The sequence below is a fragment of the Aedes albopictus genome, chromosome 3 (genome assembly GCF_035046485.1).
Source record: "Aedes albopictus strain Foshan chromosome 3, AalbF5, whole genome shotgun sequence".
NCBI lineage: Eukaryota > Metazoa > Arthropoda > Insecta > Diptera > Culicidae > Aedes > Aedes albopictus.
Window position 1 is genome coordinate 236588374 of NC_085138.1, and position 22918 is coordinate 236611291.

General features: G+C 42.5%; 1 long non-coding RNA gene across 1 annotated transcript; it reads right to left on the minus strand.

Moving 5' to 3' along the window:
- Positions 1 to 7249: 7249 nt before the first annotated feature.
- LOC134291648 (uncharacterized) lies at positions 7250 to 14044 on the minus strand. The gene is made up of 2 exons (XR_009999210.1): positions 10655 to 14044; positions 7250 to 10303 (listed from the first exon to the last, which is right to left on the minus strand). It is a non-coding gene; the product is annotated as an uncharacterized LOC134291648 (long non-coding RNA).
- Between the last annotated feature and the right edge of the window lie 8874 nt (positions 14045 to 22918).

Below are 22918 nucleotides of genomic sequence, written 5' to 3' on the forward strand. Positions count from 1 at the left end.
TTAGGAGTCGTCCCTATTCTATTCGGTCCATGGTTGTGCGTCTCCAGTTCCGCACTCTGCAAAGGGTCTGCATACCGTCCGCCACTTGACCAACCTAGATCGTTGCGAACCACGTCTTCTTTTACCGGTCGGATGACTCTCGAGAGCCATTTTAGTCGGGTTGCTATCCGACATCCTGATGACGTGACCCGCCCACCATAACCTACAGATTTCCGCGGTGTGGACGATGGTTGGTTCTCTCTGCAGTTGATGCAGCTCGTGGTTCATTCGCCTTCTCCAAGTACCGTCTTCCATCTGCACTCCGCTGTAGATGGTTCGCAACAACCTTCCGTTCGAAAACTCCAAGGGCGCGTTGCACAGTGCTGCGAATGTATGGAACTGCAGGACAAAAATCATAACTAACGTACCATACATTTTTTCTCAATAGAGTCTTCGGTGAAGTTGACAAACTTGATAAAAGCTACAATTTTCATAAATGTCCTATGCATAATTCATAATCGCTTAAGTGTCTTAAACGCCAATTTATTTTAATCTTGCTGTTTTTTTTTTTTTTTTTCTAGAATGCAGTTTAGGCAACTGTATGAACATATAGATCATCATCAATAGGTAATAGCAAGAATGACTTATTCACCCAACTTTATTCTCACCGAACATTTTGTTTCTTGAAGGTCGTGCGTTTGACCATTTCTTGTCCAGTTGCATACTTTAAAAATGGCGAAATCGTCGAAGTTTACCTAGAAATTCTACTTAGAATTCAGCAGTTTCATAAGAAAACCAGGGAACAATATAAACTGATACACTTTTCTGTTGAACGGATCTAAAAAGAACACTTGATCAAAAATATCTTCGATTTTGACTATGAATACATCACTCGGAAAAAGATCGATCACTAACTTATTAGCAAATAAAAGCAGCTGGAGTCGAATTCAGTATTCAGCGGACACTATAAAGAAAACATGGTGAAAAATTCAGAGAGGTCTTTTGAGGTCATTTTTTGTTTCATCAATTTGAATTTTGGGGTCGTTTTTCCTCTACGCCATATTGTACTTACATTATGACATTTTATTTTCACAAATATCAAAACATGTTGTCATGCTAAACGAAAAAATAGATTCTACTTTTGTGTTGTAAACCCTCCATTTTGATTTTCACTGAAAACTTAAACGTTTAATAATGTTGAGCTAGGCCAAAGATGAATCTGTTTTATAAAATATTATTTTTTTTTGGACAACGAAAACACTGTTTGGTAATCTACGTTTTTTTGGTATAATAAACACGATATTCAAGCTTATAATGATCGAGCAACATACTTCAAGCATGTATGAATAGCATGGCATACTAGATTGAACAAAATTTTGAAGTCGATTTTTTCACTTTTGTCTATGGGGCGCAGCACTGTGCGTTGGTCCTCTGCACGTAGAGTCCATGCTTTGTATTCATAGAGAACTACCGATTTAAGCAGCGTTTTGTAGATAGTTAACGAAGTCTTCGTGTGACAGTGAACTTTGTTTGATCGTAGAGTTCTGCGGAGTCCAAAGTAGGCGCGATTTCCTGCCACAATGCGTCTCTGAATTTCTCTGCTAATGTCGCTGTCGGCGGTCATCAATGAGTGGGCCCAAGTACATGAATTATTCAAACGTCTCGATTTCATCACCGTCGATAGAAATTCGAGGTGGCGGGCGCGGTGATTCCCCCCTCTTTGCCATCATGTACTTTGTCTTCGATATATTGACGACTAATCCTATTCGCCCGGCTTCATTCTTTAGTCGAATGTAGGTTTCCACTATTCCACTCAAATTTGCTAGCTATAATGTCAATTTCATCAGTAAAACCAAACAGCTAAACGGACTTCGTGAGAATCGTTCCACTCGTGTTTATCCCCGCTCTCCGTAATTACATCCACTAAAGCAATGATACAGCAAGCACGAAAGACCATCACCTTGCCGTAACCCTCTGCGAGATTCGAATAGACTCGAGAGTGTCCCTGATACTTGAACTACGCACATCACTCCATCCATCGGCGCCTTGATCAATCGTACCAGTTTATCTGGGAATCCGTATTCGTGCATAATCTGCCATAGCTATTCTCGATCGTTTATAACATACGCCGATTTAAAAACGATGAACAAGTGATGTGTGGGCACTTTGTATTCGCGGCATTTCTACAACACCCGGCGGGTGGCGAACATCTGGTCCTCTGGCCCGTTGTAGCGCGTTCACCCATGAATCCATTCTGATATTGCCCCACGAACTCTCGTGCAATCGGTGATAGACGGTGACATATTTGAGAGAGTACTTTATAGGTGATCAGTAGTGTGATCGCGCGATAGTTCCCGCAATCCAACTTGTAGCCCTTTTTGTGGGTAATACTTCATCCTCCCAAATCTTGGTAATGATCCAGTGTAGTGCTCTTACCAGTGCTTATCCACCATAATTTAGAAGCTCGCTTAGTAGTTGATCTGCTCCAGCGGCTTTGTTGTTTTTCAATCGGCTAACCTCCTCCTCAATCTCTTGGAGGTTAGGGGCTGGAAATCATTCGTCCTGTGCACATACTCCTAGATCTGTTACCACGCCACTTCGGTACTTGCAACGTCGCCATTAAGGTGCTCATCGTAATGCTGCCGCCACCTCTCGACCACCTCACGCTCGCTCGTGAGAATATTCCCTTGAATATCTCGGCTTGTGGCACAAAGCCTCTGCGCGAGGGGTTCAGCTTCTCGTAGAATTTTCGTGTGTCTTTAGCGCGGTACAGCTCTTCCATCGCTTCGCGATCTCGTTCTTCCTGCTGGCGCTTCTTCATCCGGAGGACTGAGTTCTGCCTGTTCCGCGCCTGTCTGTAACGTGCCTCATTCGCTCTCATACGGTGTAGCAGCATTCTCGCCCATGCTGCATTCTTCTCGTTTTTCAACTGTTCACATTCGCCGTCGTACCAGTCGTTTCTGTGATTCGGAGTCGCGAAGCCTAGTGCTGTAGCCGAGGTACTACCTATGGCGAATCGGATGTCCCTTCAGCCATCTTCAAGTGTAGCTGCGCCAAGCTGCTCTGCCGTTGGTAGGGTCACTGCTAACTGCTGCGCGTAGTCTTGAGCCACTTCTACGTTACGCAGCTGCTCGATGTTAAGTCGCGGCGTTCGACTTCGACTCGTGGTGATAACTGTCGAAAGTTTTGAGCGCATGCATACAGCTACTAAGTAGTGATCCGAATCTATATTTGCACTGCGATATGTGCGGACATTGGTTATATCCGAGAAGAATTTACCGTCGATTAGAACGTGGTCGATTTGGTTTTCTGTTTGATGGTCGGGTGATCTCCAGGTGGCTTTGTGAATACCTTTGCGGGGAAGATGGTGCTTCGGACTACCATACCACGGGAGGCTGCAAAGTTTACACATCGCTGGCCGTTATCATTCGATACGGCGTGCAGGCTGTTTCGCCCGATTACCGGTCTGTACATTTCCTCCCTTCCTACCTGCGCGTTCATGTCGCCGACAACGATTTTCACGTCACGCGGTGAGCAACCATCGTATGTTTGCTCTAACTGCGCGTAGAACGCTTCTTTCTCGTCATCAGGTCTCCCTTCGTGTGGGCAGTGGACGTTAATGATGCTGTAGTTGAAGAAACGGCCCTTAACTCTCAACATGCACAACCTTGCGTTGATCGGCTGCCACCCGATCACACGTTGTCACATCTTGCCCAACACTATAAATCCTGTTCCCAGTTCATTGGTGGTGCCACAGCTTTGGTAGAAGGTAGCCGCTCGATGCCCGCTTTTCCACACTTTCTGTCCAGTCCAACAAAGTTCCTGCAGCGCCGCGATGTCGAAGTTGCGGGGATGTAGTTCGTCATAAATTATCCTGTCACATCCCGCGACACCAAGTGACTTGCAATTCCATGTTACAATTTTCCAACACTCCTGTCTCGCCGGCCATCGTGCCAATTATGTTTAGCGTCCCAGCTAACCACGCTGATGGGGTCACCATCTTGGATCTAGCTGGGCGTGATGCAGCATTTACTCAGCCTGTGAATGCCATAACAGACGCTGTTTGAGCCGCACCTCCGTGGTGAAGAGGCGCTCGGGATGTACCTCATCAATTTAGCTGAAGTCGGAAGGACAACAGTGCCCAGGCTGCACTACCAGCTAAGCACACAGCTCTTAGCTGGCGGTCTTTGTCATCGCTTGACCCTGGGAAGCATGAGGCAGGAACTTGTGAGGACCAGTAGCTATGTTGGACGCTCTCCTTATCGACTCACCGTTTTGTAGCTTAAACAGTGTGCCAAACTGCGTAAAAGTTTCATGTGAACTTTCCAGTTGATTCAATTCCAGAGTTACGCTGGAGACTGTTTCAATGTGATGGATACTCATGCCTTCTTTTCAACATCGCCTTTGATAGTAATAGAAGAAGAACCGAATTCAGCTGGATTTCGTTTACTTCGGAACCTTGTTAACGGCTGATAACAATGTATGTCGTGAAATTGGGCGACACATCATCAGTGGAGGTGGTTGCTACCATCTGGGCCCAAAAGAAACTGGAGTTAGAGAAAAATCACCCCACAGCAAATGCACAGCCATGACTAGAATGCTTTCAAACTTTCAGGATGTGCGCCTGTTTGGTCCTAACACTGCATCGCGCTCGCGTTGTATACGACAAGAGAGGTTTTTTGAGAGTGTAGTACTTGTTTACAACGGCGCGCGTCCTGAAGAGTTAAGTCCGATGTGGTCCTTCACGATCATGAGACCCGGACCATGCCTTAGGAAGACCTGCAGGCACTTGGAGTATGCAAGAGGACGCTGTGTGGTGGTGAAGTATAAACTAAGGGCTCGCTGCACTCTACGGCCAACCCAGCACCCGGTGGGCAGGTCAAATTGCATGAATGTCGGACGAAATCTCTGCCAAGTTGGTGTGCGTGACCGATCCGGTTGGCACAAGAACGCTTGGAGCGCAGAGAGCACAATGGGCATGTACACTCCCGATCAAAAGTTTGGGGTCACCCTTTCAAAAACATTTAATTTTTTTTAGGCCCATATCTCCGCCAATTTGCGTCCGATTCCAAAACCCTAGGTCTCATTCAAAACAAAAGATAATAAGTCAAAGAAACTTTGAACATGATTAAAAAGAAACTTTTTTAAAACAAATTGCATGTAAACTTATCCCAAAGTTGCCAAATTTTCTAAAAAATGAATATACACTTACGGCAGTGTCGCTGGAAATTAGGTCCACCAAATTTTAAGATGAGAGCGGTAATATAACCCATTTTCTATTAGCTTTCAATTGCTTTTTACAGAACTTAGCTAAAAAATCTAGAAAAGAAAGTTATTAAGTTAATTAATCCTTCATGTCATCGGCCAAAAGTTTGGAGTCATTATCGTAAAACATGAAAAAGTGATTTGGTGATATTTTTGTCATCTTTCATTCAATTTTAATTCTTCTTGGCTTATTTGAAACATAATTATTGATACTTACTGCATAGACATAGAACCACATATATTTGTTGAAATTTACATTTTAAATCTTAACGTAAAGTTGCCTCTTTTTTTGAAATGTGGTGAAATGTGTTAACTTTACGTAACATTTTTGTTTACAAAAATCGTTAAATACGTTAAGTTAAAGACATCAAACGTAAATTTAGTTAATTATCTTTGAAATGAGCCAAAAAGAATTAAAATTGAACTATAGATGACGAAGATATCACCAAATCACTTTTCCACGTTTTATGAAAGTGACCCCAAACTTTTGGCCGATACAGCATATTGAGGGGTGACCCCAAACTTTTGGTCGATGACATGAAGGGTTAATTTACTTAATAACTTTTTTCCTAGATTTTTTAGCCAAGTTCGGTAAAAAGTTGTTGAAAGCTAATAGAAAATAGGTTATACTACCGCTCTCATCTTAAAATTTGGTCGACCCATATTCCAGCGACACTGCCGTAAGTTTACATCCATTTTTTAGAAAATTTGGCAACTTTGGGTTAAGTTTACATACAAAATTTTTTGAAAAATTTTCTTTTAAATCATATTCAAAGTTTCTTTGACTTATTATCTTTTGAATGAAACCTAGGGTTTTGAAATCGGACGCAAATTGGCGGAGATGTGGGCCTAAAAAAATGACATGTTTTTGGGGGGTTGACCCCAAACTTTTGACCGGGAGTGTATGTATCACAAAATTTGCACTATTTTCTGCTTTTAATTTATTATTTATCTCCATCCAGGTCACACTGCGACCTGAAATCTTGATTGTTGATGTTTGTTCATTATGTTCGCAAACAAGTCGATCCAGATTGGAGGAGGCAATCACTGCAATTGGGCCAGGTGATATCCAAACACAAACAAATCATCCACATTTTCTCTGAACTAACGTCGTCGTTTGCTGTTTCTCTTCCACGCCAGAGGTTTACACAAAGAGCCGTCTTTCCTAAGCCAAGTTATGCGTTCCCCATACCATACTGACCCGCGACCAGATATGAAATCCATCCAACTGAATAAACAAACAAGAAGCAGCCACTTATCTTAGTTTGTGTTGTTCGGTCGGTGTAGTAGTCGTCTGGAGAATGAAAGATACATATTGTGGGGCGTCATCGTCGTCGTTGGACCCAATTTTAGTGCTGTAATCTTGGCTAATTGGAAAATTGGCTTATGCCTTGAAGCCGCAACACTCTCACTTACTGTGGGACCATATTGTGCATTATGGTGTGCGCCTTGTGTACCGATGTCTATGCCCTTCGGTGTCCCTTTGTTGGGATGTTTGACGGCATTGTTGTGGGGTTTCCATCGAGGGACGCTTTTTGTTCATACGAGTACTAAATTGCAGTTTAGGTTTCTTTCTTCTTGTGTGATACATGGAGCGCCGTTGTCGGATCATGGTATCAATTTGTTTATTGTGAAAGATTTAGTATGGAGAGCGCTAGGTGCAGAAAGTCTTCCAGTACCAACGCATTCGTTAACTCTTCAAGAGTTGTAACCGTTAAAATAAAGCAAATACTTTCAATAAATCAGCGAGAGTTGTGTCGTATCAATAGCATCATCGCTGAGTAAGAGGACTGCCTCTCAGTCGGTGGTTCGTAATAAATAGTTGAAATTACTACAAAGTACTTCGCCGTCGCCTTATCCTTTGGGAATAAAAATCACCACGTAGGGACCGAATTTTTCGCTGGATGAACAACACCAACGCAAATTTGAAAGGTAACATATGCAGTAATGGATGCTGCCTGTTGAACCTTTCCACCGTCTAACAATCCCTCTCACTTTTTATGTATTTAAAAACACAACAACGAGGTTGAATTTAAATTTCAATTCACCAAATTGAACACCACTTGACACCGCTGCCGTCAGGCCATAAAGTGCTACAACCAAAACACCTCTCCAACATAAAAAGACCCACAAACTGTTGTGTCTACCGCAACCGGGCATATGTACCTACCGTCGCGTCGTCCGTGTACCATACTCTTGTGGGGCTCGGAATTATGTTTGACCTTTTTCTCGTTCGCATCGACCTTGTCTTATGTATTTATAGTCAGCGGCGAGGCGGTGAGGTTTTACCATTGCTGGCTGGATGGAAGCACCAACAAACAGCACACATAAACTCTAGATCTAAAACCCGTCCGTCTGACTGAACTGCAAGAGAGTTAATTGAAAGAAATAAGAAGGAAATCGAAATCGACGATGTTGAAACTGCTTCGGACTGACTGAGATCCGGCGATGGCGGCGATACTTCGGCATTATCCACCCTATAGGTACTTGGGCGGACACGGCACGGTACAGCTGATACTGGAGTTCGTTTTCCGCAACCGGAGAACACTTGGCGGCTGCTAGCTAGCTAGCTAGCTGCTGTAGTAGCACGTGTGCAAGCTGGCAAATATCAGAATGAAAATTTCGTTTCGAGGGACTCTGTCCGAAAGCGATCGTGAATAAGCCTTATATGTTTAGATTATTGCCTCACCATCAGAGGTAGGAAGGCACGTTCAAGTGCTTGTGAGCAATTATAGCTAAATTTTACGAGCTCTGATTCATCGTAGCAAGTTCAGATCCTTTTGGTGAAGTAATTGAATAAATGGGTTGTTCGATTCGAGCTGCAAGATAGGTTACTCATTTGTAAGCACAAATGAGTAGAAACTCTTAAAACTGATTCATTCAAACTTTTTCCTTTGACTTTATTCAATTACCTACTATTCCAATGTTTTAATTGAGATTAAACTGAGACTCGAGTGCACTTCACCCGTGGAGTAGCGCTTACAGGGTCGAGGCAACTCCTAGGATCGCCCGGGACTAAGATGGGCGATATAGAAAGGGTCACCGATGAAGAACTTGCGGGGATTGCAGAATTCCTTAGCGTATTGAAGGCCCCAGGTCCCGATGGAGTTTCGAACCTGACTCAAACAGTAGCCATTGAAGAGGCATCCTAAATGTTCAGATCTGAAATGTAGAAATGTTTGGATGAGCCAGTTTTCCCGGAGGTTAGGAAGAGGCAGAGTCTGGTCCTATTGTCGAATGCAGGGAAACCACCTAACGACTCTTTGACCAATATGCTTGCTCGAAACGGTGGGTATGACCCTTTGAGTGGACGCTATCTTGTCGGTTACCAATACTGCCGAGACAGCTTTCCAGCGACAGAGGAGAGAAACTCGCTTCTGTGCAGTAGTGACCTTTGACGTAAAGAATGCGTTCAATGGCGTCAGTTGGACAGTTATTTCCAGAGCGCTCCTAAGCTTGGGGTTGTAGCTACTTTTATTAACGTCACTTAACGACATATGTTTACCTGTTTACCTCTAGGTGCCTTTAGCTTAATAGAACACCAGACTCCCAATCAGTTAGATAATATCCATAGAACCCCAGTGTCATAATCAGCTTTAAACCCGCTTTCTTAGCGTTTGGGTCGTTGCACATTACTTCCAGTAATGAGTCTTCTACGCCGAGTTCTGCTCTCAAATCCGCACGTCTTAGATGTTCTGCAGGTATGTATGTGTGTTATGTCTAGTATTTGTCCGCATCCTTGGCAAGAGGCTGTAATCTTTTGGTCGGACGCAACAGTCGTCTTACACTGGTTGAAATCGTGAAAAACGTTCGTTGCATCCATGCCATCCAGACTGCAACTTATGGACACCCATGGCAGCAGGTGGCGGGTAAGGAAAATCCCGCAGATTTAGTTTCCTGAGGAGTACCTGTTGAGGATTTCGTGATCAGCGACCTCTAGAAAAGTGGACCTTCATGGTTAAAGGAGTCACCCCAAGTAAGACAGAAAACATCTTCAAAAATTAAAATTCCAAAATATGTTCCATAAGTGTTATATATGCGTTTTACTGAACATTTTTAGTTATTATCAAGCTCTAGTTTTGTTGTCCGATAACAATCAACATAAATACAGTTTTTTTCCTTTCACTGGTATTTTCTCTCCTTGATATGACTTTCACCGGTATTATTATGCATTAAATGCACTGATAATACAATAAATAACATTAATACACCATCATAACACAAGGTTATCGTGAAAGCAACCGGTGTTTATATTCTTTTAAGACGCACTACTTACTTTTTATTTTTGATTTTTGTTTTGGAGTACCTATTATTTTAATTAAGATTATTAAACAATCAATCATCTCTCAAATAATCCAGTCCGACATGCTATTCATAGTTGCACAAAGCCGACATAATTGCACAACACTTTGCAATAAATATCAATTCCAGATAGCTTCCACATTCATTATATCGGGTGTGCTAAGCATCACACTCCACCCGCAACGCCAAAACGGTAGACCGAACGTATTCAGCGATGCACCAGAATAAACTTTCGGAATTCCATGAACTTCAAACTACAGCGTACCTCCAGCGTACAGATTTTTCAGCTTGCTGGTGTGATTCTTTATTACACTTTACGAGTGCTAGCACTGAGAAGAGCTGTTGGCTGTGCAAAATATTCCGCCAGCGGATGTGAACTGCACTGTGACCATGTCTTCACCGTTATTTTCTTCCGCATGGATTTAAGGAAACACTCGCGGAATCCGTCTAATAATGGATTGTTTCGGACGCGTAGCGCGGGTAAATTGTCGATAATTAGGCAATGTATTCCTGAAATTCCAAGGGCCATGAACAAAACAAAAACAAATGACAACAACATTTTGACATTTGGCACAGTTTGCCTTACTGGAGAATAAGTTATAATATAGTTATTTTAGTGTTGTAATGAATGCAATAAAACAAACAAAGAAACTTTTGAGTGCATATGTTGAATAAATGCTACCAAGACGTGTTATAAACGTAATTTGAAACCTATCAACAAGTGTTTGTTCTATTTGATGTTGCGAATACGAATTGGCTTCTTTAGTGGTGTTGAGATAATTCCATATTCTGAATCTGCATGCCAAACTGAGCCAAAATCCAAATTTTCATCAATTTTGGTGCCCAGGAACCTATTTAAAAATCAATTTGAAGTTTGTATGGGAGCGATTTGTCGAATCACCCCTCGTCGCATTTTGTACTGAGCGGAGCTGTCAAGCAGTTACCCAGCTGTCAAAAGGTGTTTTTAAAAAATCTGTTCAAAATTGATTTTAGGTACCAAAAAAAATCTCTAAAAATCTGAAAAAAATCATAGCGGCTCAGAAAAAGGTGCTCTTTCGTTTAAAAATAAAAAATCATTGATTTTTTCTTAATTTAAAAACCCAATTACCATGCAGACTACAGTGCCGGTAATGCTTATGCATACAAGTCATTGCGTGGATAAAAATTTGAAACAAATTCAAATTCTTATTTTCCCCGATTTGCCAATTGTTCTTAAAAACAATTTCACATATTTCAGTTTGGGTAATATCATGATATTTACATCATTTAAATGGCATGAAAATCGTGATAATTCAAATCGGATGTTCAATCAAAATTTTTATTGAAATTGTTCCAAAAAATTTGAACAGCACTGTGAGTCTGAGCAAGCTGCCATATTGCTTTGCGCGTGGTTTTGAAATATTTCTTCATTAAGCGTTATTATTTGGTAGAATCATGTTGCATTTTAAATTCAACTGAGTGGCGCTTGATTTATGGAGAAGTAAAAATAAATGTTTCACCATAAATCTTAAAGCGCACGTAAATCATCACTACCTCCACTGAGTAAAATCTATTTCAGAACTTGTTATCTGAATAGTTTATGAAATGTAATCTAATGCATCACAAGACATCATTTTTCGAGCTGGGAAAGCCATCTGTTTGTTTTTTTTACACAGATTTAAAAATTGAATTTGTTCAATTTTGTTTTCTGTCAGTTTATCTGCTTCGCATTATTTCACTTATGTGTTTGTTATATAAATGTTTTCTGCAAGTTATATCATTATCAAATATCAGGATAACAGCTTATGTATATGGTATGAAATATAAATGTCGTCTGAAAGTTATATTACTTGAAAGCAGCTTAATTTCAACCAGCAATTGGGGTTGTATATTTTCCGATTATTGCATGTTTCATTTGATGACAAACAACTAAATTATAACTAATAATAAACCGCAGACAACATTTTTAGTACTATAAATGTATTGAAATACATCTTATATAACTTGTAAGATGTTTTATAAGCCGCCATTTTTTGCGCTGTTTTGATTATATAGGTGCTCGGTTTTAAGTCGATATAACACGAAAATTACTACTGAATAAGTATTATAAGAGAATTTATAACTATTATGCAACAAGTTGTGTTACTTGGGACCATCCAAATGGTCGATCGAATCTTCTGAAACATCTCTAGACGATATAGATATGGAACGCCGAATCGTGATTCAAACAAATACAATAGCTGTATAGCCGAACTTCTTATTCGCACTTCGATCCTCACTACTTCCGTTGGTCAGACTGGTTGTTCACTGTTTACGATTTGCAACCAACTGTCGGCGACCGAACCAGCGTATCGCTCAAGTATTTTTGACTGCCCAGGAGATCAACATCGCAAAAATGTTACTAGTGCGTTTGGCTCAGGAGAAATGTTTCCCCGAGGAAATAAAATCCCTAAAAAAGAAGAAGAGGACAAAATATGGCAGGTTTCCTCAGGCCAGGGATCTCAAACAATGCACAATGGTCCGAATCCACGTTTTAGCAGGAAAAAAATCCGTATCTCTGTTTTCGTTAATTTTAGGCATTTGGTGTCTTCAGAGAAGTTGTTTGAATTTGTTTGCTGCATCTTTTCCAAAAATTTTTGATTAGGGTGGTCCTCGTCTTAACTCAAATCTGGAATAGAACTTTTAAATTGCAAGTCATACGCGATCGAGTTCTTCAGCAAAGTTGTAGGCAATGCTATTTTGAGCAACTTTGCCGAATACGCCGTTTATCTAGCTCTCAATTTGAACATAGTAGGTCAATTTTAAGTTTTGACTTAGGGTGAGCCACCCAAAAACGGTTTTTTCGCAATAACTTTTTTATTTGATTTTTTTCGAAGATGTGAGCTTCGGAGCATTTGCAGAGCAAGTAATGACGCATATTTGTTCTGAACATTGCACATTGCTAGGTCTTGTCATTCAAATGTTATGGGCAATTTTGACTTAAAAACAACGATGTCTTCAAATGCTTATATCTCATGGAGCTGGTAAAATAAAAAAAGTTCTTTAAGCGGCATTTGGAAGGTCACATATAAAGCCAAATGTGGAGCAAATTTTACAAGAACGTTATTTTTTTAAATTGGAATAAATCGACTCCAAAAATCCCCTTAAAAATCGAAAAATTACTTATAACTCATACAATTTTAAAGATAGAGTCAAACTGTCTTCGGAAAAAAATGTGGGTTTTCACCATACCTAAAAGTTTCCAATACACGACTTTTTTGAAAAACGTGAAACAAAAGCTTGAAATTGATAATTTGTTTTTAAAGAATATAATCGTTCTGATTTCCTAGAAAAACATAGCATGTACCCCCTTTTTTAAAACACATTTACTGGAACTTTATTTAGCTAGTCGAATTTTTACAAAAACAGATTTACAAACTATTTAAAACAAACTCTAACGAATCAACGGAAAGATTGTTACTGGCATCTAAAATAAAATTTATGTATGTAATAAATATCTTTAGCGCCTGATACTTCCTTCTGCTGGCAACGTTTTCCAGTTCTGGAAACCGGAGGTCGTTGAATCTAATCCTCCTACCTAGAGTTGTTTCCAACCTTGGTCGAAGATGTTTCCACAAAGCATTTTTTCGCCGGCATGCGGTAAATTTATGCTCTAGATCGTCGACGCTGTTGGGGCATTGTTGACACATCGGGCTATCTGCTCGATTCTGGCGACCCCTAAGAATCAAATTATCAATTTCAAGCTTTTGTTTCACGTTTTGCAAAAAAAATCGTGTATGGAAAACTTGTAGGCATGGTAAAAACCTACATTTTTCCCGAAGACAGTTTGACTCTATGTTTGAAATTGTATGAATTATTAGTAGTTTTTTCAATTTTTAAGGGTTTTTTTTGGAGTCGATTTATTCCAATTTCAAAAATAACGTTCTTGTAATATTTGCTCCAAATTTGGCTTTATATGTGACCTTCCAAATGCCGCTTAAAGAACTTTTTTTATTTTACCAGCTCCTAGAGATATAAGCATTTGAAGACATCGTTGATTTTAAGTCAAAATTGCCCATAACATTTGAATGACAAGACCTAGCAACGTGCAATGTTCAGAACAAATATGCGTCATTACTTGCTCTGCAAATGCTCCGAAGCTCACATCTTCGAAAAAAATCAAATAAAAAAGTTATTGCGAAAAAACCGTTTTTGGGTGGCTCACCCTAAGTCAAAACTTAAAATTGACCTACTATGTTCAAATTGAGAGCTAGATAAACGGCGTATTCGGCAAAGTTGCTCAAAATAGCATTGCCTACAACTTTGCTGAAGAACTCGATCGCGTATGACTTGCAATTTAAAAGTTCTATTCCAGATTTGAGTTAAGACGAGGACCACCCTAATCAAAAATTTTTGGAAAAGATGCAGCAAACAAATTCAAACAACTTCTCTGAAGACACCAAATGCCTAAAATTAACGAAAACAGAGATACGGATTTTTTTCCTGCTAAAACGTGGATTCGGACCATTGTGCAATGGTCAAAATGTTAATTTTTTCATCAATTACTCAGAAACGAAAAGAGATATTGCAATTCTGTGCACATTTTTGGACCTTTAGGGTTATAAAATCACCGATTTTGGTAGAATAGTGTATTTTTTTTGTCGAAAAAAATTTATGATTTTTCTGACCCCATAACGGATTTCAAATTTTGACGTGATAGTTTTTTAGCTAAAACGATCGTTTTGCAATATTGAACTTTTAACATTTCCAACTTTTGCAAAAATAGGGACGGCCTACTGTACACCTAGAGCTTGCCCTCGACCTCTCTTCGTCTGGCTTCATTTCGGCACTCAGCAGATTCATTGGTCACCACGGAATCTCAAGGGGAGATTCATTGCGATAACGCCACGAATTTTCAAGGTGCCATTTTCAAGATCCGAGTTATCACAACAAGGAATTCGTGGCACTTCATTCCTGCACGAGCTCCCAATTTTGGAGGTCTATGGAAAGCAGCAGTGTGCACTGCCAGGAAGGAAAGCTTGGTTGTAATACCAGGTTCCAATCCACACATACCTCGAGGTCTGCCTGATCCGGTGGATTGCGTCACAGACCTAAGTTACCTCCTGTGAAACAAGATACTTCATGATTTGTAAACACGTCGGCTACCCCAGTTCCTTTGATGTCCCGGCACCCAGACAAAGGTTATGTTAGTGCACCCTTGCACCTCCAATAACCACGACTGTTCAACCTTATCATGCTCTATGAGGGCGAACAACAAATCGCGGTATCCGATAATACAACCGTCTGATACCCGTTTTCTTGTCTATGCGCTTGCAGCAATGAATAGGCCTCGGATAAAAAGATATCACTGTAACCGAGTAACAGGCCGTAGTGGCTTATAGGTTTCTCAGACACTCCGTAACCTACTTCCTCGTGTACTAATAAGCCATCGATGAACATGTGGTGCCTGTCGGTTTACGAAGCTGCCACCTTCCTGATTGTTGCCAGAGTTACTTCAAGATTGGCTCCAGCTCCGCATGCATCTTTTAGTCGCCAGTTGATCTTCGGGTTGTCCACATCCCAGATCCGTTACCATAGGTGAGGCCCTATGAGACCTAGTGGTTTACAAAGGATGGTTCGTCGATGTAAGATTATGCCACTGCCTCGAGGCACGCTGGAGACTGGACCACCGACATCCCACCATATAGAAGACCACTTTCCAGAACCCGGGCAGCTTCAGTAGTCAGGTCCTCCGATAGATGTACCAGTGGTAGCCTGAACAGACTCTAAACACCAACTTGTGTTAAGGGTCCAGCATTATTTGCACTGCGCTGCTACTTCTGCTTCAAAATTCAGATCGGTAAAGCATGCTAGGGTCACATATTGGCATTGCTCTGATTACTTTATTCAATGTACCACTGAAGGCTTCAGAGAAGCGTCAATTCAGGGCCTGAAGAATTTTGAACTTGGCGTTGAGTTTCTCCTACACTTGTTTGGCGTTAGAAATCTGCGATTACGTAGGAAATTGGCTGCCTAGTGTATCTGTGTTCTTGGATATCCCATCTCTTGAAGGATTCCAGGATAGAGAGTCTTCATGTCATGTCCTAAGCCTTGTATAGAATCATAAGACTATATCTACGTGCAGGTCTTCATTCGACACTCCCAAAAGACAGCCAAGCTCAGAAAAGATCGTTTCCACGTCATTGCCGCGTCGGAATGCCTGTAGCTGTGGGTGGATTCATTCATGCCTTGCCAGCTCTGTTGACGATTACCCATCACTTCTTCTTCTTCTTGTTGGCGTAACGCCCTCATTGGGACAAAGCCTGCTTCTCAGCTTAGTGTTCTATGAGCACTTCCACAGTTATTAACTGAGAGCTTCCTCTGCCAATGACCATTTTGCATGCGTATACTTATCGTGTGGCAGGCACGAAGATACTCTATGCCCAAGGAAGTCAAGGAAATTTCCTTTACGAAAAGATCCTGGACCGCCCGGGAATCGAACCCGTCACCCTCAGCATGGTCATGCTGAATACCCGTGCGTTTACCGCCTCGGCTATATGGCCCCTAATTACCCATCACCTCGAGTGTTTTACCTATACAGCAAAGAAAGCAACGGGTCTGTAACCCTCTGTCATTCTTTTGTCCTACTTCTCTTTAGGGATATAAATAACTAAGCCTACCATACCCAAAGAGGGTCAACCAGTGAATAAGGAGGAGTTTCTTAAGGTTAGGATATCCGAAAAATGCGCTGATATTGCTGTTTGCCAACACCTTGACCAATTAATTGATCAGCAAAGGCCTCAGCGACCGTACTCGCTTAATTGGTGGAACTGTCCTTTACTCTTATAACCGTATCCGTAATTTGGATAACCAATTAGTCTTGTAGAGGCTTTGACAACCGTCATAGAACCTAATACCTTTTATTTTAGTTTATGATTGTTCTAAGTACTTCTTCTTGGTCTGAAAAATGGTGAGTTTACAATCAGGAGCGTCTAACACAGCTCCGCTCTTCACAAGTCCCTACCGCATGCTTCCACTAGCCCAAACAGCGTGGTCGTCCCAGTGTTAGTTGGGAAGTTCAACTGAACTGACACGATGGGTCTCCGGCGCTACAGGAGTGTTGGCGTAGTCCCAATATACCACTCGTAACAATCTCCTTTACGAATAACATAGTAGGTAAGAACCACTTTTAGTCCATTTGGCTAAAAAATGTAACTGGGGATGTCTGTTCTTACCACTGACAACTTCGACCTTCCTCTAAAGTTCGGCCAAACTAGTGATCTCTGTAATCTTCGCTGTGAAGTCAGTCCACGCCTCCCCCTTGACATCCCTGATGACCTTCCTGGTCATGGCATGCGTAAGTTCAAATTCTATCAGCTTGCTAGGCCTCGCGGGGTCATCGGGTGCTAGTCTTCAAAGGGCTCTGTGGTACTTGCGCCGGCCTTTAAGATGTGATAATCAGCGGTCTCACGAATTAATGCGATCCACTCTGAAGAAGTCAGAACGCCATGGCCGTAATGGAGTTAGCGACTCATATCTCGGGAAAAGCCATCACATCGGACCTACCTAAATATGACGTTGCTTTCTAGTCCAACCCTGTTCCCCGGAGTCATGTACACACTTGCCTTCTAAATCTGTCTCCAATTGAATCACATTCCTAGCAGCCAGTCCAACGCCGTGGATGGTGGCGTTAATGTTTAAGCCTCACATTTATTACCATTTGTAACCACCCCTTAGAAAGTTGCGGGGTATGTCGGCTGCCTTGGCCATGGTCTCTTGGAGAGCCATGATGCAAGGATTGTACCTGTTCGTGAGGACTTCGACCTCGGAAAGCCTTGATCTCAACCCGTGCGCGTTCCAATTAGCGTTGGGCAGTCTTTTGAAAAAAATTTGCCTGTTGCTGGAGGAGCTGTATTACCTATTACTAACAGGTGACTCCATAAGAATACCTAATGAAAATTGGTCATGCTCATTATAACCTAATAACATAAGAAAAACTTATGAAACGAACAGAAAAATCATAAATGATGCAGACTGGAATGGATCCATGAACGTTGAGATCACTGAGCTCATGCCCAACCTGCACGGCTATCGTGTGGCTAAATATGTGTATAAAAGCCAAGCTGTGAGCCGATTCTGCGTCTTAAAGCGACCTTGTGAAATTCATTCCAATCGTTATGAATTGTTCAAATGCCATTTCATAAGTTAGACCTTATGATAATCTTAGGTTTATTTGGCTGAGTATAAGTGAACGATGTCAATTGGCAACTGCACTTCAACTTTTGTACTGCGTCTAAATGTATTCTATTATTCTACTACTGGTTGCTTTTTGTGCTGCTTTCACTTTCTACCCTATCATGGTAGAATGATGAGCACTCGGATGTTGATGTGTGACTGTTGGTTGTACCTTTTTCCAGTCCAATTGGGGGTCCATTATGAGTTGCTGTTCGCCGATGTCCAAGTATCCGGGTTCGTTTGAGCCATGGGCTCAGAAGAGGATCTGACGAAAGTGCCAGGGCTGGTAAGGAACCCATGACTATCTGCCATCTGCTAATGAAGAAAACGTGCGACCACTTGCACCACGGTCCCCGGCTGCTTCAAAAGTTGTAGTGGAACATTTCACCCGACTTGGGTCATTTAGACAGTATCTACCGTGTTCTCCCGAGTGCGTGGTTTGAAACTGCGCAACACGTTTTATTCTTGTGCCTGTGTTGCAACATGTGGTGGGGACACCGGATAGTCTTGTTCAGAGGATGTGTAGGGATGTTTTTGGTTGGAACGCCGTTTCACCCATGTCGTCTTGGAACTACAGAGAAGGCGATATATACGTGACCTCGAGAAGTGACACATGGTTCGAGCGTGGGTTCAGCAGTCGACTACGCAGGTCATACCGGTGGTTGGCTTGCGGTCGAACTCGACCCTTCTATCGGACAGTTGGCCGTGTGGAAGGCTTCCTGATATGTCTTTGTCATATCGACAACCTACTAAGTTGGGTCCCAGCCCGCATCATTGATAGGGGTCCCCGGAAAGGTCCGGTGTAGACGGAGGGGCAATGACGGTATGATCTTCTGCGATGTAAGCTGATAGGGCCTCTGCTGAGGATAGGTCAAATTGCGGTCCCGTCTTCCTAGGACATAGGGAGTGGTGAGGCCGATTAAGAAGGAAACAGACAATAAGCCTGCGTCATACCTTAGTGCCCATCTAAAAGAACAAGTCACGAAGTACGTAGCTGCAATACTAGGCAGCTAACCCCGAAGGGTGTGAACTAGTGATCTGGTGATCTCGGAGAGACGATGGGCTTGGCAGCAATGGGAATGGTTCAGACTTTGGAGTTAGGTCGGAGAAAAGGTATCGTCTTCTTCTAACGTGGCGAACAGGCGCTGAGCCACTCCTAACCTGGAAAACAGATGTTCAGGTTTGCAAAAGCAATAACAAAATTAGTTCACGATTTGCTATTCCCTCGTCTTGAAAGGGGATACCATTCATCGGTATTCGATGTGCTCCATTTATTCTGAAAGCACAAAGACCTACCACACCGTAATATTTCGAGGCTACAATTGTTTGTGTTTAATTTACTAGCCGGGTGTCCGACCCGCGACCTCACCCCTCTGGCACTGGCTTAATGTGATCTGTGTCGTTAGGTTGGCTGGGTGCTGACTGCTCTGGATTCATTTAGCAATGGGTCAAATAACAAACTCCGGAAGGCGGTGCACCGCGGCGGTTAAGAAAATATGCAACAATAGTCGTCCAATAAAAATCAAGAGAAATTAGCGCTAAGCTTAGTCATACACTCTTGGTCTTAGTTGGTTGGTGAACGCAATCCAATGGTGCGGGTTACGCATTTCAGTTTTGCAACCGAGCTCAATCATTGTGTACCTCTACTTGATGGAATTGGTTGGTATCCGGCCGGGCGCGAAGGGCGGTAAGAAAATTATCCTAAGTATATCCATGTGAACATTCCATCAAAAGGTATCTGTTACAGCTGAGCGTGTGAGAATAGATTTTGCTTGGCCCGGAATTGCACTACGACGTGCATGGGAAATGAGTCTATTTTAAATACGGGCAGGTTTGCGAAAAAACGTTTTCACAAGTCGAAATGGGTGTCAGTAGGTTTATGTGATATGATGAAAGATGTGTAATAATTTCAATATTGAAGCTAGAATTTGGATGTGCATGTGCATTCCAACATTGTCGATTTAGAGTACAGACAACAACATAGGGAAATCTATTCAAATACAGTGCTGTTAAATGTCATGAATTTCATGTGATTTATATTTGAATATTGGTAATGCCAAGAGTGGACCAAAATAACAACGCAGACTCTGTCCTAGTTGGAATTTAATGTTAAAATAAAGTTGATGCTTTCTCTGTCAACATCGAGCAGAAAAGAGTTGACTGAACTGCAGGCTGCCGAGGTCGAAAAGAATCAGAAGAATTTATGAACTTCAGTTAGAAGCATGCTCAGCATACCAAGCGCATTCTAGCAACCAACGACCATCAGCATAGAAGCTCTGACTAGCAATAAATTGACTCCGACTGTATACCCCCGCCCGAAGCTTGACAAACTCTGCTCCACTACAGCAGATGGAGGAGAGAACCGTCATCTGCATTCCACATCATTGACTGTGCGCCGTCGCTGCACTCTGCTGAAGTGCATCCCACAGGTCCAGCTGGATCAACCAGCAACGGCAGCCGAACAACAACAACGACAATGCAGCTGAGTGGTCTCGAGAACATATTCGTTTCGTGTCTGGATCGAATATACTACCATTTGGCACTACTGGGGCTCTGACTGCATCACAGTTTGCTCTCCTTCTCGCCGTATGTTGTGGTTGCACAAAATTGGTTTCATCGGGAAAATTAAACTCAGATAAATAAATAATAGATCTGACCTAGTTTGTTGGGCTCCGCGGCGAGTGAGCAAGAACGGCCGGCCAACCCGTGTGTCAACCAACCGCCGCCGACAATCGTGAATGCGCTTGACCATTTTTGTATTTATGCTTTTGTGGAGGATGCACATAATCCGGCGGCAAGACACGAACATTGAGTGAGGACTGCAGGCGGCGCTTTAGCTTTCATTGCTGGTATTTTTGTTCATTTTATTTGTTCATTTGGCAAATGTTCAAAATCTGGATGATACACCGAATAAAATTAGAAAAAATATCGATCAAGCAAGTAATAATTGTTGAAAACAATACAAACAAGCTTATTTGAAACCATCCACATGCATATATCATAACTAGACAATCATTTGCAACTCAACTTGCTGTTGGTCGGCCCGCCATTTTCTCTGTAGTTCAAGACCGTGAAGTAACGGAATCCCACTTGTCCGCCCCTGTACACATCCTTTCAACAATGTTACCCGGAGTGATATCTGTGCAGATACCACCTAATGCACCCATGACCTGACAGAAATGGTGCCAAATGAAAGTTCACCTCTCCAAGTTCGGCGATCCGCCTCGCGCCTTTTATGCCGCGTCGCTCAAAGCACTCTTCGTCCTCTGCCTAGAGCTATGGGCATCATGTCCGCTAGCAAGCATACCGTTCCTTTGAGACCGTGCGATAAGGCACATCAGCCTGTGTGTACTCTCGAGTCGCTTCACGTTTCGGTTCACCACTAGCGCATTCGACTATGCTACGGCGCCCTACCGTAGTATGGAAACCGCTACTGTCGCAAGCAGCTTACGAGCTTACGCTTACTCGAGACTATTGCCTAGCTATTTGACATTATCTTTGACAATACCATTATCGCCATGCTTGCCTTTTTGCATTCCACGTGGCTTCCGAATTTCAGCTTAACGTCGATCATGAACCCCTATTGCTTCAGTGAGCGCTGATCGTGCACCCGCCTGAGGTGTTTACCACCACCATCACATCCGTTTTGTGCTGCGGGAGTGTCAACTGTCTCGACCTCATCCAGTCGTCCACTATGCCAATTACATGCGTTGCTGTCAGTTCCACTTCCTCTATCGACTTGCCGTACACAACGAGGGTAATATCATCGGCAAAGCCGACCAGCTTTACGTCCGGTGGAGCATCAATATGCCATCATACATCCAGGCTTGACAGAAACTCCCTCGCGAGAAAATGAGGAAGCGATTTTGGCGATTTTCTGAGGAGTGAAAATAAAACTCAGAAATCACAACGCAAATCCTCAACAGCACCGAGCGCGAGCTTGCCGCACAGCGAGGAGTTCGTCCAACACTCATAATTGTTTGTTGTGTTTCTCACGTCCACTCACACTCAAAATGCTCTCGTGAGTTCCACTCCCATACACCCTAAAATGAAACAACACAGGCTTGTGTACAATTTACACAGGCTTGTGTACAATGTACACAGATTTGTGTACTACTAGATCAGCCTCCACCCCTGTGTCAAATGTACACAGTCACTTTTCTGGCTCTAGCGCTGGTATGGGAGCAAAGTTCATAACTAATTTTCTCTGAACGATGATATGCATTATCGGGAATCGATCAGTGCAAAAATAATTGTTAATTTTGTCTTCATGCCAGCGCTGGAGCCGGAAAAGTATCTGTGTACATTTGACACAGCGGTGAGGCTGATCTAGTAGTACACAAATCTGTGTAACTTCTGTAACCGTGTAACACTCACGCTGTACATCTGAACAGGAGCCCTTCTCTTATATGTGGATCCACCACTGCGATTCGGATGCGCGCAAGCTTGGTGGATAGAAATAAATCTCTTAGCTCCCTGAGCACTAGGCCACACAACAGTGCGGCGAGAGCGATTTAAAATTCGCTTCGGTGAAAGTGTAAAAAATCACCCGGGCGCGCGCTCCAGTGAGGTTTTTGCGCCAGAGTGCGCGCTGCGGTGAAACACCGGAGAGTTCTCGCCCCGGCGACACCATGGTGATAATTCGGTGACTGCTGGGTGAAAACACGGGAGAGCGCCGGAGAGCGATGCGCGCGAAAGAGTGAGCCACACTCGTTCCAAGGCGGACGAGCAAGAGCACGCACTAGCGCTTGTGGTCTACCTACCACCCAAAACAAGAGAAACTGGCTTCTTGGTGTGGTGAAAAATGTTCCTACACCCTTAAACGAAACAACACAGCACACGAGTAACTTTCACGCAGCGACCGAAAAGACAAAAGAATTTTCACGCAGATTTGTGTAACACCGGATCAGCACATTTTTTGTGTTGATCCAGTGTTACACAAATCTGCGTGAAAATTCTTTTGTCTTTTCGGTCGCTGCGTGAAAGTTACTCGTTACGCTGTGTACATTGAGTTCTGCGTGTATCCCCAGTGTGGTCGATAAACTGACGCCGCAGTGAATCGCTACGGTGAAATGCCATCTCTGGTTGCCGGTATCCTTAAAACTGCATTATGAAATCATAGACAAGCCCATATGAATTCATTATGTCACAATATAAAACTCATAATTGTCGTATTTCG